General features: G+C 35.3%; 1 protein-coding gene across 1 annotated transcript in view; it reads left to right on the plus strand.

Moving 5' to 3' along the window:
• LOC145680556 (FAD-dependent oxidoreductase domain-containing protein 2-like) overlaps positions 1–16,542 on the plus strand; it is a 605,718-nt gene that overhangs the window by 117,073 nt on the left and 472,103 nt on the right. The window lies entirely within an intron of this gene.

Below are 16,542 nucleotides of genomic sequence, written 5' to 3' on the forward strand. Positions count from 1 at the left end.
CATTCCGGACACCCTGTATTCGTGCTAAGGCATCGATTCTGGTGGTCTCTGGAAAGCGTATTAGAATGAATAAGGTTGATAGTTTTTACCTCGTATCTTCCTAACCTCTTTTCCTACTGGAATTGTATTATCATCATTAGGCAGTACATACACCCTTCACCAAAGAACTATAATACACCAGACTCATTTTTGAACACTTTGTATCTCGAAAACCAAAATAATCTGTGTATATTTCGAAAACCAAATTAACTATGTTCCATGTACGTTGTGTGACATACTGGTGAATGTACTCTCGCGTGGATAAAATTGATACTCTGAGATGTGTCCGTCCGAGAAAATATTCTGTGCTTATCTCATATGTCTCGATTTTTTATCGATTGCGGTGCGCTTTGGTCACTGGGTAGTATTTAGTGCTTAATGAATAATTCAGTACTAGTTACATCATATAAAGTGCACTAGATTCGAATAAAATTTGTAACTTTTTGTTCTAAACCTCCAGACACCTTCACTTTCGGAATGGAATTTTGATAATTTGGCATCACTCAAATTCTACTTGCAATCACAAATTCTATTGACTTGGCGCTACAGACACCAATACTCTTATTTATTCAAAATGTACGATTTTGTACTCATTTGTAGTTGAACGACTTTCAGCTGATAATATTTTGATGGTATTTCTAAAAGCCTCCTATATTTACGTTTGGGTCAGATACCGTACATGGTACGTTCCAAGAATATACTTTTTATCTCCTTGGAGTTGCATGTATTTTGAGGTAATGAATCAATAACGGACTAAAATTAGGCAACTAATATATTTTTAAAAATCTGATATGTGTAAATAACTAATTAATGTAGCCTCGGTCATTTGGGAGTCAATTGATCACGCTATCAAACTAAAGTGCTCTTATCAGCTAGTATTACTTCTATGATAAATTATAATGTCTATTTCTTACTTGATTCATAAAATATGTTTTATCGTATTTTGCAAGTAACTGGGGAAGTTATGTATAACGGGAGCAGGAATTCTTGATTCCAAATATTTAATCAACGTTTTTTTCCTTTAAGGAAAGTTATGAATTTTTATCATCGTTCCAAATCAGTCTATATTATTGGGGAAAAATATTCAGTAAATATTTCAGCTAAGGAATAGGCTAATTGAGCAACAAAAGTTTTTAAAAAAAACATTAAGTTCATTTATATTTTTCAGAAGTAAACATGATAATTCTACATAGAAATTTTGTATCAACAAACTTTACACCTCACATTTGTCTATTCTTCTATGTTTTGAAAGAATGGTTGTTGATATACTACATCTGCTGAACGGCAATTGACAAGATGAATAATATATTAAAGTATTTAAAAACGAAGAAATAGAATCACGTTGCATCTTGTTTTTTAAAAATATTTATTAACTTATTTTTTACTTATAATTTCGCGGAAAATAATAGTACTCGCGCATTCCCTTAATGCATATGTTGGAGACAGATTCGGGGCACATTTTTAAATCTTGATGAAGCGAAGTGAAGAGATTATTTTCATTCAAGCAGACACTTACATATAGCTTCAATTTAGAAAGAAAGGAAAAAGAAAGTGATTGAGAGGCGATACGTATAGACGATTTATTGTCCAACAGGAGTGCACCATAGCGAGATCGACCATATTTCGTCCTTTAACTGTAGCGTCAGAAGTTGACACATTGGCAAACTTATGTTAAACCGGGGACCACAAATGACGGGTAGAGGAGAGGTTCGGAAAGAAGTCAACCAGGATTTCCCTGCGGGATCTCCTAGAACATCATGAGAAAACTTCAATCACGATGTTTGTTTACAAATTTTGAACCTGCGACCTCTCGATTACGAAACGAAATTGCTGACTGCTCACCTACTATTGCTAGTGAAAGGCAGATATTTATTTATACTCTTGCTCTAATGAATTTAACTTAAATTGAATGTGTATTGTATGTTAATATAAAGTTAATCATCAGTTTTCAGAAAATATTCTGTTGTCTGTTTACCCTTTGAGGAATACCACAATTAGGAGTTACGGATAGTTTCTTCTAAACGCAAGTACGTATGTAGAATTCCCAGCTTTGCGCCAATGCACATTTTAGCGTTGCGAACAGAGTAATATACTGTACAGTTCGTGATGAACCCTAATCACCCTGCAACCCACACTACGTTTCGTGTGTTTGGGTTGCATATACGTCAAGGCTGTTATTGAAATACCAACGTCAGCTCCACGTTGCTACACGGAAATGTCAACGAAATATTGAATATAAACTCAAATAATGAGCAGAAACAAATATAATCTTTCTTACAGAATACGTATACATCATAGAATAAAAAAATTACATTTCAGCTAGCATATAGATTAAGATTCGGAAGTTTTAATTTCGAGTGATAATGTAAGTAAAATGTTCTATAAAGAATGGAAATAATACTATTTCTTATTTCTTCTCTTACTTTTCTTATTCTTACACGATTCATGATCTCGATACGTATAAGTGTTTATTTTCTATGTCTGTATTCTCGTGTACGTAGCGGCCTAAAGACCAAATTGTTCGCAGATGAAAGAGGATTAAAATAGAAAATTCTACAGATGACATTATTATAAGATATAATTGGCTTCACTCACAGTTGGTTCAAAAATAATAACTTTGTCAATATGAAGAATAATCTTCAAACTTTTAATTTTCAGGGGATTTCCATTGAGCTTTCTCTAACTAAACCCTAAAATAGGATCAGCTAACTAAAGAGTAATAGTTGAAAATGGAAATTTTCTTGAAGATAGTCGATCAAGACGAAATGCGAAATCACCAACATACCATAAGCGCCTTGTGCAAAATTTTTGAAGTGGAATAGGGAAGTCGTTTGACAACTATTGACAACATATTGTTAATGCAGTCAAGGCATTTGCCTTATCTTCGTTATTTGCATCCCAAAATAATAAAAAAGTTTTCATATTTTATGCGTTTACTTTTTTTGAGATTAACTCCTTGCACTGAAATGAAGAGTCTAGCTTGCCATGGCCTCCCAGTGCCAAATCGCACAATGACGAGCTACACTTGACATAAAATTTAAACTATTGTAGCATCAAGTAGGGTTATTATATTGATATTTTGAAAGTTATTTAATGATAAACCATCTATCATCACTTTTATACTTCAATTATCAGAATTCAGAAAATGAAATCGTAGTGGAAGGGGTTAATATCCCACGATTGTACTTCAAGGCTAAACGATACGGTGATAGAGAGATGGATGATAATAATGGAATGAAAAAAAAGTAGGAGCAAACGGGATAATACAAAAAAACCCATACACACAGTGTTTGTTCACTATAAAGCCCATTTTGCTGGAGTTGGGATCAAACTAAGGACCTGGCGCACCAGAAATGAGCAACTTACCACTAACCCAAAGCGGTTCCATTGAGCGCTTATTGACTGTTATTGAGATTTCAAATTTGAACTGACTATTCAAGAAACCAGGTAGCAATTCTGTTCTGAAGAAGATATCTTGAAAGAATTACAGATAAAATATGATATTGAAGAGTAATTTTACAAGTATGTGGTTTATATCATGCCTTGCAAAATCCTGAAAACTTTAAAGCTCAGAGTTTAAAGAGAAAGAGCACCACCACCTGCTTAAATTTATAAATCGAAACGAAAACACCAAAAGAAGTCTATTGTAAGAATTCTAGATAATATTTTACCCCTTCCGGGCAACAGCATAATGTTCTTCATTCCTTTCTTCGTTACTTCCTCTACGAGAAAATAAAAAGACAAAAAAAAAAAAAAAAAAAAAAAAATGCCGAAGAAAAGAGGATTATTTTGTTTTTAAATCTCAGTAAAGTGCAAGCTACATTAAGCCATTTGCTCGATGTAAACAAGTAAAAACATGTCACTTTATAGAGAAATCTTTCGACTACAAACATAATCCAAGATGAAGCTATATATGTTAAATTAGAGAAATGAATTATCATTTTTGTTGAGTTCGAAACAGTCTTAAAATATGGATATCTAGAAAGAAAGAAAATGAAATCGTTAACGAAAGAAATCTGACAGCTTTGACCTCTTCAAGCACACAAGTGAAGTTTTATGGTTACTAAGCTATAGGGGATAGAGAAAGGTCTTTCCTCTTTTAGGAAAAAAGGTCCGTTTAATGGTGTTGTGTCACTAAGTTTATCTTAGTTTTACAGTTGTCTTAGGGCAGATACTGAACGCTTATTTTCCTACAAAACATTCTGTATCTAGAATACGTGGGGTATTCTGTTGGCTTTTCCGCTAGATATTTATTACTTTTCTTATTTAACTATTGTTAGGTTAGTATATGTCATAGGATACGTCAGAAGTTTTCGCAAGTGAGAGACAAAGACTTTTTGTCGTTATCGTTGTCGATATTTTTGCGGGAGATCCGGATTAGACCTTTGGTGGTGTTATTTACTGTTTGGTTCTCATGTTAACCTTTTGAAGTACAGTGGTTTGACCATAAATCAAAAGAAATCAGATTTTAAGCTTGATAAAATGATCTACCTAGGCATGAACTAAGTATCGTACAGTAATACATTTCAATGTTGTTTTTTTAACTTTTTGGTTGGTTTTAGATTTAACTTTCCTTTCAGCATCGAAGTCATATGACACAAATAGTTTTTTTAAGCTGCTGATATTTACTACAGTTTTCGTAATTTTGATGTATGACCAATTGTTTTTTCATATCTGTTCAAACACCGATCTCGGAAATGGCCAAGGGAAATTATAGATGTCCATATAACGTTTTATCCATTTAAAGTGTATGACATTTTAAGATGAGTGAAATTTGGAGCTTATGGGGTATATAATAGGGTGGGCCGAAAACGGCCGATTTTTTTTTTTTTTTTTAGAAAATTAAGATTGAGTACCGTGCAAAAGTTGTAAAATGTTATATTATGTTTCCTCACCAAAATAGAGCCGGATTAAAAGATATTTAACCGGGCCCCGGGGGCCCGAAAGAACGCTAATTTAAAAAAAAAACGTAGCGACCAATGAAAATATTATTAAAATATATTTTTAGAAAGTTAAGTTTGAGTACCGTGCAAAAGTTGTATAATATTATGTTATTTTTCTTCACCAAACTAGAGCCGGATAAAAAGTTATTTAACCGGGCTCCGGGGGCCCTAAAGAACGTTTATTTTAAAAAAGATAGTTGTAAATAGTGAAAATATTATTGAAATGTTTTTTTAGAAAGTTAAGTTTGAGTACCGTGCAAAATGTATAATGTCTGTTTCCTCGCCAAAACAGAGCCGGATAAAAATATATTTAACCGGCCCCGGGAGCCCGAAAGAACGTTAATGCTGAAAAAATATGGTTGTGAGCAGTGAAAATATTATTGAAATATTTGTTTTCAGAAAATTAAGTTTGAGTTGTATAATGCTATGTTTCTTCCCCAAAACAGAGGCAGATAAAAATATTCACCAGGACCTGTGGGTCCGAAAAGTGTTAATTTTTTTTAATATATACCATTATTTTAAGTATGTATAGAAAATTGGTTAAGATTCCTAATACTTGACCCCAGGATTTTAAATGTTCTGATCTGATATGCAGCTCTTCGTCTGATTGTTGTTTAGTAGATATAATAGTACGGACACAAATACATAAGGTAAGATTGAAAAATTGAAAAACAAACACCAAACCAGCCCAGAACTCACCACGTGGAGATGGCTACACAGCGAGTTCCTCCCACCCACCTCCCTCTTACTTAAAACTCCTTAGTTGAATCTTGGAACAAAATATTGAGATTTATGTTCGAAGCTTGGTAGATACTTTCGTGCTTCCAGTTATGCGCGAATATAACCGTCTCGTGCAACACTACCGCATACTTCTGAAGAAGGTTCTGTTACTACCTTTACACACCTCTCCAAAGCCTGTGTGTGTGGAAGGGGAACGTGACAAACTGTGAAACCTCTTTTCCACAATCATTTCGGTTAATTCGTCTGTTGATACGTTAGCCAAAATTGGAGGTTTCGTTCCTATCACTTCTGACCAATCGGTCAAATCGATATAATCCGCATATTCTTCAGTGCTTTGCCTACTGCAATTGTCAATTAGAACTATAGTTTGGTATTTTCGGCCATCAAAATAGACCCTTAAAATTAGCAGCTTTACACTGTAGACGGTCTTTTTTTTTTTTTTTTAGTTTCCTATGGATTCTTGTTTTATCTACTACCTTGTCTTGGTTAGTTTTGTTCAGTAAATTAATATCTTCTAAAACAGCGGATACAATTTTAGCAGCCGACTTGTTCGAGACACTGTTAAATCTTTGGCGGTACTCATTTGTTTAGGGCTCACTATTGTTTATGTAGGTTTACTTTAGATTTTATTCTCTAAACGATAGCTCCATGCGAACTCTTCACCGTCTGAATTCGGGGTGGAAGCACTTAATGTATGTTCCATGTGCGTGATTGAGGCTAACGATTGTAACCCTCTTGTATTTGGTACATAATCGATCGTAATCGATCTGTGTGTCATGCTTTCTTTTAGGCCTATGGGTTTCTGCTTTTACCTACATTGCAACTCGTCATTTGTCTCTGATTTCTCTGATCTAATATGAGCTCCCACGGCGGTATTTAATTTGATTTATCACACTTACAGGATAATCTATCGCAGCATTTCCAAGAGAAAATATCAATAACTTCTGAACATCGTTCTTAAATTTCTTTAATTTGGCTCTTAATGGAGGTATTTTGTTTCTTAATGGGGTTAATGATGGTTTTACATTTTGAGTTGTAATTCAAAATCATATCCTAAATTTGAAGGCAAGACAATATAGGAAGAGAGGCTCTCAGCCATATCGTTTCTAGTTTATTTGAATTCAGTAATGTAAGCGTCGCCTTCGGAAAGCCAGTGTTGTGCATTTTGCATCTAGATGCGAAAAAGTGATATTCTCTTAAAGTTTGAGAGTTCTGAGCTGGGCTCAACACGGAGGTTTTTTGTGGTTAATATGGTAGTTATGAGAGTTAGTTAAGGTCTCAATAGCTACTTGAGTATATTAAAACCATGTATTTCATGTTTTATGTATTAATAATATTGTATGGAAAAATGTTCTTATTACCTAAAATCATTTTATTTCAACAAAAAAATTAAGAATTTAGGGCCACGGGGGCCCGGTTAAATATTGTTTTAAAATCAACATATCTGACATGGCTTCATTTCGTACCAATACACTACTTTTGATAACTACTCAATCCTGAATATCTGAAAAAAAAAAAATTTCGGCCCACCCTAGTATATAGTTTCAATAGATTCCCTTAGATATTTCTCTATATATAATTGTATTTCAAAGAAGGCGTAAGCTATAGGTCTAAATCATATTGATTTGTTACTGCAAAGATACATTAAACTCCAAAAGAAACCCAGACTTTTCGAATTTCTTATGCTTATTTTGTGAATATCTGCATATTTGTTGTTAATTATTTATTTCAGGCTTAATGCTCCTTTTTAACTACAAGGTTCTAGGGGCCTTTCATATATTACGTAACGCTATTTTTGACCAATTTCTACCCTTTCCCCCCGTTTGTCATCCTTCGTAAATTCAAGGCCGAACTCTTTCCGCCTGACACATAACTCTTTTTGAGTTATGTTTTCTTACCAATTTTGCTTATTTTAGGTATTATTATAACAAAACTGTAATTTTAATGGTAGAACTGTTTATTACAAAATGCCTGTACTTTGAATAAAATTGTAGTGTTTGTTTCGCCAACAAATCAAAGTATTATAAAAATGATAGTACCGTAATAGTATTTTAACCTCATAACGTTTCTTAATCCAGTATCAATTCTTCGAAATTGCATACTGTCGTTTCCCAAGGAGATCGCGCACATTATTTTAGATCACCGATGATTCACAACGAGGCAGTACTGCCGGAAGATGTAGGGTGAAACAGGATCTAAAAAACTTCCGATTTTTAACACACCACTCTATTCAGCCCACTCTCAATACAGACACACTCTCTCACTCCTTACCTATAATAATAATAATAATAATAATAATAATAATAATAATAATAATAATAATAATAATAATAATAATAATAATAATAATAATAATAATAATAATAATAATAATAATAAATTAAGATGTCACCAAATTCAGTGTATTTTGTCTTGGATTCTTCCATCCATACACAGATTCTAGCTAATTTGTAGCTAGTTCTGACACTAAACCAATTCAGTACGGACAGCGTTTTTTTGTTGGTTTCCTTGAATATAATAATAATAGGACATTAAAAAACTGGATTGGAGGCATACATTGAGAGTTAGGATTAGGGATTATGTAAACATGAACTGAGAAATTAGACCCCATTACCCACATACACTTGTGTGTACTTTTTAATTTTAATTCTTCTGCTATACATTTGATCTACCTCTCTTTTCGGATCAAGATAAAGCGAACGCCTTTGCTACTCAGTTACAGACGGTATTTACACCTTCTGCCGCTTCCACACGTTCGGAACGGATAAACCTATCTAACATCCCTGCTCTGCAACCTTCCACAGAGCATGTCATTGATCCGGAGCATCCTCTTACAGTACCTATCACCGCTTCCGAACTTCAAATCGCACTAAAGCGGAAAAAGAATACAGCACCAGGAATTGATAACGTATCTTACCGTCATATTCAAGAAGCTCCACAATCGCTGCTGGTCCTCCTTGTCGCAATCTACAATTTCATCCTAAAAACTGGTCTCTATCCATTGGAATGGAAAGTATCAAAAGTCTGCATGTTTCATAAACCAAATAAGCCTATACATTCTGTCAGCTCTTATAGACCAATCCAACTTACATCAGTGTTCAGTAAGCTACTAGAGAAAATTCTCGTGTGCCGGCTTCATTCATACCTGGAAGCACGTAACAAACTACCTATTCATCAAGCAGGCTTCAGACCACGTTTCTCAATAAATGATCAATTGCTTCGCCTTAGCACTATCATCACAAACCAGTATAACAAAGCATTTCCCTCATGTCTTATACTCATGGACTTAGAAAAGGCTTTTGATAAGGTTTGGCATTATGGACTAATTCAAAAACTTCAGTCGTTCAACCTTCCCATGTGCTATTTGAGGCTCATTCACTCTTTTCTTACAAATCGTATTGCTTATGTCACTGTTGGTAATGTGCTCTCTTGGCCTGTATTTCCGTTTACTGGAGTTCCTCAGGGATCAGCACTTAGCCCCTTACTGTATATACTTTATGCTTCTGACATACCTTCAACTCCGCACAATGTATTCACTTTTCAATATGCAGATGATACGGCTTTCCTCGCTCTTGGCAAAACTGTACATCAACTTAATACTGCTCTTCAAACTACACTCAATAATTTCATCACCTGGTGTAAGAAGTGGCATCTGACTATCAACGAAGAAAAAACACAAGCAGTAGTGTTCTTACCACCTAAAAGACGTTCCAGAGTTCACAGGAACCCAACTCTTCTCCGAGTCACTATTGATGGATATCTTATCCATCCTACACCCACTGTCACCTACTTAGGCGTGGTCTTCGATTCTAAGCTCACCTGGAACGCCCACCTGAAGAGGCTAACAGCAAAGGCTAAAAATCGATTGAATCTCTTACGCCGACTCACTGGAACAACTTGGGGCTTAAAAGCGGATGTCTTGCTTCACACCTATAAGGCGTTCCTCCGCCCTATCCTAACTTATGGGCATACTGCCTGGTGTAATGCTTCTGCTTCTTATTACGAAAAGCTCTGCATACTGGAGAGACATGTTATTCGTCTAGCTTATCGCCTTAAGCTACCATATCCCACATGGCTCACCTATGAATATATCTCGTTTCCGAAAATTACAGAACATCTTGCAGACCTCCGTATTAGATATGTCAATTCTCGGATAAACACAGGTCATCCGCTCTTTTTAGACATTCTTCACTGCGATGCTCTCACAGACTCCACCTACCGGTTCATACTTTCACCATTAAACATATTTATATCTCTATATATCAACAGCACACACTTGACTCCGGACGAACGAGAAATCTACGACATTTATTTTATTGCCGATCACATACCTCATCTTTCTCCATTATTGCACGAAGATCCTCACCATTAACAAGGGCTTCCCACTGTGTTCATTAGTCCCGAGTCGCCCCGGGACAGAAGATATAACCCTTCATCTGTCTGATTAACACATTTATGTTTGTGACGTGCTAGCACTTCATCTCATTTATCATTTTCACTTCTCATAATTTTCATTGGCCACATGTTGCACCTACTCTATATTTTTGATTTTGTTGCACTGATGATTAAACATGTTTGTTTTCTTTTCTTTTGCATTTATTTCATATTTCTCCTTTTGCACTATATAATTATTTAATCTTACAGTTATTGTTGCACCATGTATTATATATTTCAGCATAAATTAAAATAAATGTAAAACAATAACATAAAATTAAATGATGATGAGTTCACAACCCCTTTAATAGATGTTCCACCTCAGCAGTTAATAAAGAATATCTCCTAGCCCATCACCTACCTTTCCTAGCGCCTATTTTGTGTATAAGAATCACATGCCAAAGAGAGGGCATAACCCTCTGAGAGGCAGGAGGATGAAAATCGTTTTATCATAGACTTCAACTCTGCTATTGAACTCATATTGTCTCTTCCTCCCTAACAAAAAAAAAAAAAAAAAAAAAAAATTGATCTAATTTCTTATAATGCCATACTACAAGATCCTTAAGAGAAGAGCTTCAGTATAATAATTGATAAATAAGTCTTGTAGTTACTAAGTCTTCTACAAAGCTATTCTAAGAATTCTAGATGTAGTTGACAGACTTGACAAGATGTACCCGCTAATCTAGTGGCTTTGGCGCACAGTCCTGGGTTTGGTTCCCGGTTGGAGAGCCTTGAAATTTGAACATATCACAGCTGTTAGAACTCCACCTTAGACTGTAAGTCTACGTTTCATATCGCCTCAGTGCTAAAAGAAGAACAAAACTCCAATCCAACACTATTAAAAAAGCAACACATACAGCTCTAGTGTGAGAGGACCCTAAGTTTGATCTCTGACCACGCGAGTGTGTAGTAAAAAAACATCGTGTCTGTGAGTTTTCTCAATAGTTCTCTCCAGAGTTGTCAACCTCAGAGAACAAAATTATCGATTTTTGTCTTTAAAATTATCGAATATTCGTTGTGCATGTGATAATTCTGTAATATGGGACCTACTGTATTCGAATCAAGACTTCACTTAGGAACTAATATGTGCACTATCCAAAAATACTTGTTTCAGAATCTGAAGACACTCACATAACAATTTTTATACAGAGAGTTTGGCTCGGACATATAACTTCAAGTACTCACCAATTACCTCTATAAAAATTGTTGCGGAAGTACCGCAGGATTGTGAAACTTGGATATTTGGATAGAGCACATACTAGTTTCTAAGTGAAATCTTGACCCGACTACGGGAGATTCCATAGTTTTGGAGCTAAGGACTTTTAAAGTTAATTTATGTTTTTGGCAGCCTATAACTCCGAAAGGAAGCATTTACGTACCCAGGTTGGTCTATACTTTTTGTCTTATCTTGGTGTCTTATCAGGAATCACCTTCCAAACGTTGTCGGTGTTGTTTTGAAATACCCTGTGTAATATACTTAACTAGTAATCTTCAGTTTCGAACTCCAAATTCAGCGTCATTGTCCTCAGATTTTTTTTTACATCCTTATTAACATTGCTCTGAACAACGACAATATTTCCACCACTCTCTCCTAAACGTAAACGTAATTGAATTTAAAGAATGGATGCAGGGTTGTCATTTCCCAATTCTCAAATTGTTATTGATTTATTTTAGCGGAAATGACTGTTGAAAGCCTCAGTGAGTATGTTTTATAATTATTTAATGCACATTTACAATTTATTTGCACATCCAAAAAGTGGGAGTTCTAAATTTATTATATATTCAGTTATAATCGCAAGGGCATTACCTTATACCGCATTAAGGTTTATTGCATATCATGATAAATGGTTTCAAGGCTGATTCTCTCCAACATTCTCATTTCAAAAATTACTCATAATGATTCACTTTCACTAATCATCTGTCCCTTTTATTCTGAAGAGCATAAGTGTGAACAGTCACGTAACTGGGGGGGGGAGGGAAGTAAACGGGGCTTGGGCCCCTGGCGACGAATTAGGAGGCCGCAAAGTATTTGGGGGAGCGTTTTGGTTTGGTTTATCAGGGGCACACTAAGCCGAGTTCTTGCTCCGGGCGACAACTAGCGTATTTGCGTCGCTGAGTGTGAGACGTAAAACTTGAAACTTTATTTCATTTCATATAAACACACGGTAAAGACATTTTCCATTAGTTTTACGAAGGAAGTAAAAAAAAAAGGAAATATTACGCTAAAATCTTTTATAATACTTTCAAATGTTATGCTAACAATGATAAAAAAATAGACTGGAATATACGGTACGTATATAAAATAAATTAATCAAAAACGGAAGAAGGCATATATTGCAGCTTTGATATATTAGAAGATGAGAAGTTGTTAGGAAACAAGTTCTTTTGATCTAATATATTTGGTTGTAGAAGTAGGAAGATCTGGTACTTCTGTCTTCATTCTAATAAGGGCTCCTCTACATGGCAGTCAGGAAACGAGATTACATAAGTGACTTTTGGAAGACAAGGTTCAGCTTCTTCAGACGATGATTCTGTCGATCAAAAGAAGGAGAAAGAAAGAAAGAAAGAAAGGCATAGAGTGATAGAGATAGAGACAAGGATAGAAAGAGGTGAAAGGGAAAATAGAAATGTAGAAACAGAGTCAGAAGAGCTTCTGGAAATGCAGAAATAAAAAAAAAACGAACTCCCAAAGGAACTGTGGTATATGAGTATGACATATGCTATATCTATACATAATGCATTTGTAGGAAAACTACTTCTTGGTAGAACATTTTAAAGTCATTCACTTCTTTCAAGATGAACGAAAAACGACGGCAAATATGATGCTTATAGGAACATATGTGTCGTTATATAATGTATAATATAGTTATGCAACTACAGAAAAGTAAACTTCTTGTAAATTTAAGTGTATCAAAATTGCAACTTGCTTAAAAGTCGGCATCTTTTCCTCAAAACAATATTGTAAAGTCCTTCCCTTTTGAAGGGATATGTAGAGCTAGATTGAGTGTATCATAGTCAGGAATGGATTCCTACTACCGGTTTTTATTATCAAAGACTGCTCTAATAATACAACAGTATTTACAGAAATACTACAATATAACTTTCTCTAACGCGAGGTAGAAAAGAAAGGTAGCCGAAGACCTTACAGCCTTGAGGTAGGATCTCTACAAAGCTCCGGGCAAGCTAAGTAGAGCGGTGTAGGAAACCCCAATGCTCTGAAGCAAGCAATGCGGGGGTTAAGAGCCCCGAAGCAGGCCGAGCAACTGAGGTTAGGTTTCTCCTAGAGCTCCAGGTAAGCTAGAGGAGGGGAGATCAATTGCAGACTGGTGACTGTCCATTGAATCCTCTTCTTTATAAAGGCGCTCCTGGAGGTGGTAGCGCTGCTGCTCCCAAGTCGTTGTGTGACTTGTAGGTGGCGCTGGTGGTCTGTCGTCTGCTTCTTGTAGTAATTCAACTTGAGGTGTAGTACTCCAACGTAAATATATGTGGTTGTTGTTTACAATTGGAATCACGTGTAATGTTTATAAAAAGAAGTACGTAGTACATTACAGTATCAATACACATAACATACAAAAAAGCATTACCAAAACATCTGAACATCTAAAAATGCTTATTATTATATAACCAAATAGTCTGTATCCATGCTTTTGTTGAAACACAGTTCCGCATTAAAGTTTGGCGAAGTTTCAGAATTTTCGGCGTGATACGGCAATTTGGGAAATGAGCCAATTTTAAGGTTTTCGTTTCATTAATGTTTGCTTGAAATTGGTACTCAGATGCTTTATTTCTTGTAAGAAAGAAAAGAAATAGCATTGTACATAAGTATTGCTGCACCAGTGCATAAATAAGACAAAAATGCCTTCCCAGCAAAACAATTCTCAATTATTATTTGCAACAAAGGAATGGCTTTCTGGAGCTACAAAATTACTTTTTTCGATTTTTTCAAAGAATACATATGAGAATATACCCTTTAGCATATTATTTTGTTTAGCTTGATATGATCTATCAACTGATGAATGTTTTGTATTTGAACAATATTTTAACTACACAAAAATTAAATTTAAGAGTTAGTGGAAATTTTAGGCTATATATCATTAATCATACTGATACTATCGTCTTATTAACATGATAATGAAGAGCTTAGTAATGGTATATTTCAAGATTAGCATCATTTCAATACGTGCATCGCTCTTGTACAGACTGCGCCACTAGAAATGATATAAGACTTCACCACTGCTTTGCAGGTGGATATGCAACCCAACTTACATCCTCGAGCGATTAATTATGTCAATTCCTCAATACCTGGTTTTCAAATCCTCCTGTTCCTCTTGTCTTATCTAAGCAGTTTTCGTGAAATCATTGCTACTGTGACGTGATATACACGTTCCGTTTAGAGAGAAATTTACGTCGAGAGATTTTTGAACAGAGCGTTACAATATGTTCATCTGATTTACACGTTAACTAAATGTAAAGTGATTTTGTAACGTTTGACCAGTTGTATTTAAAAATAAACCAAATTGTTCTCCAAAAGACCTAGAGTATAGACACAAGAAGAAACGTAAGTTACTACGTAAGCATATGTCTAATCAAAGTTCATGATGGACGACATACACACACACACACACACACACAGAGAGAGAGAGAGAGAGAGAGAGAGAGAGAGAAAAGAGGAAGAGATATAGGAGGTAGAGTTTTTATAGGGCTATATGAGACACAAGATCTACTAGCTTAACGTGATGTCGTGAGATCTTAATCGTATGCACTCCCACCAGGAATCGAACCACGTTCTCCTACACTGAAAGCGAGTACATTAACTATCTAGACACGAGGGAACTAACCAGTATTCGTTAATGACCGAGAAATGATTTATTACTAAACAACCTAATTTTAACACCCTTGGAAAAAACGAGGGATTTTTAACAAAATCCACAGCCTACATATTACACAAACTCAGTTAACATTATATTTATTCGCTGCCAAAAGAAGGATATGAACCTTTCTTTCCTTCTTTTCAAGTATATTTATGTTTTTGATTTTTCATTCGTATCTTTGTTTAGACTCATACGTTTAGTAACTATAGGTAGTAACTTACTTTTCTTCTTTAATTTGTACTCTAGGTAATGCTATCTTTTTGAAAACAAACCTGCTTTTGTTTGGAAACACTTTCGCAAACGTGCCAAATTACTTTACATTTAGTTAAATCAATCTGTTGATCACATTTTTACGCTCTATTCAGAAATCCCTGTAGACGAATGTATCTCTGAATGGAAGGAGTATATTGAGTCACACTAGCAATGAGTTGACGAAGACTACCTTAGATAAGGCAAGGGGAGTAGGAGGAATCGAAAACCAGACATAAGACCTACCCCTCACTAGCGACAAAATAGTTGCACAACTATCTTGTCGCTGTCGCCTATAGTCAGCAACTTCACGGAGACAAAACATTTTTGTTGCCATATCCTCGCTCACTGGCGACGGCAACAGAAAAGTTGCGGGGCATTCGGTATCACAATCTGTCAGAATTGAACACATTACAATGAACATTTTTAATTCTTTAATCTTGTTTTACAAGGGACTCCGAGCTTTTCTGTGAGAAATGAATATAGATACGCACGTCCAGAAACATCATGTTGGTTTCTAACGATTGACGCCATAAAATAAAAATTGGCTGTTCTCGTTCTTCCCGCGTACTCTTCACGTTTTAAAATTAGCAATTTTGTTTACTGTATAATTGATTTTTTTTAACACTTGAAATGGAAAGAAAATTGAGAATCATAATTTTATTTGTATTTTTTCTAGTTGTGGGAAATCAATGAAAGTAGTAGTGTGTAGTAGGACAACGATATGTCATTATCGAATAATGCACCTACCTATGTTATTTTTTCTTGGATGTAAAGCTCATTCCACTTTCTCATAACAACGAAGCCCACTTCTTCCCACAATTTCTTCTTTAAATCTATACCTCAATATTATTGCATTTTTTGTATAACACTGGGCATTTCTCTATTTTCTCAATTAATTTTTCATTGTTTTCATCGCTAATTAAAGAAGTATTAGCTTCCATTGCAAACACTTGTTTTCACGTGCGGCACACGGAACGAAGTGGTGTGCGAAAAAAACTTGTAGTAAACAATATTTTTTAAAAGTCTTCCTGCTTTAAGACATCTCGGCAACTTTTCTGTCGCCGTACCCTCGTGAGCGGAATCCAATAAGACTCAATGCATTTAGCCAGGGCAACAAGATAAGTTGCCCGACAGAAAATTGGCAGAGAGCGGTCGACCTAAGTAATCACTGAAGGATGTAAGTTGGGTTGCCTATACACCTGCAATTAAAAGTGTGTAGCAATTTCAGTGGCGATGTCTTGTATCATTTTCAGGGAGGGGTG

This window comes from Thermobia domestica, chromosome 3 (assembly GCF_964235325.1).
Source record: "Thermobia domestica chromosome 3, izTheDome1.hap1.1, whole genome shotgun sequence".
NCBI classification, from domain to species: Eukaryota; Metazoa; Arthropoda; class Insecta; order Zygentoma; family Lepismatidae; genus Thermobia; species Thermobia domestica.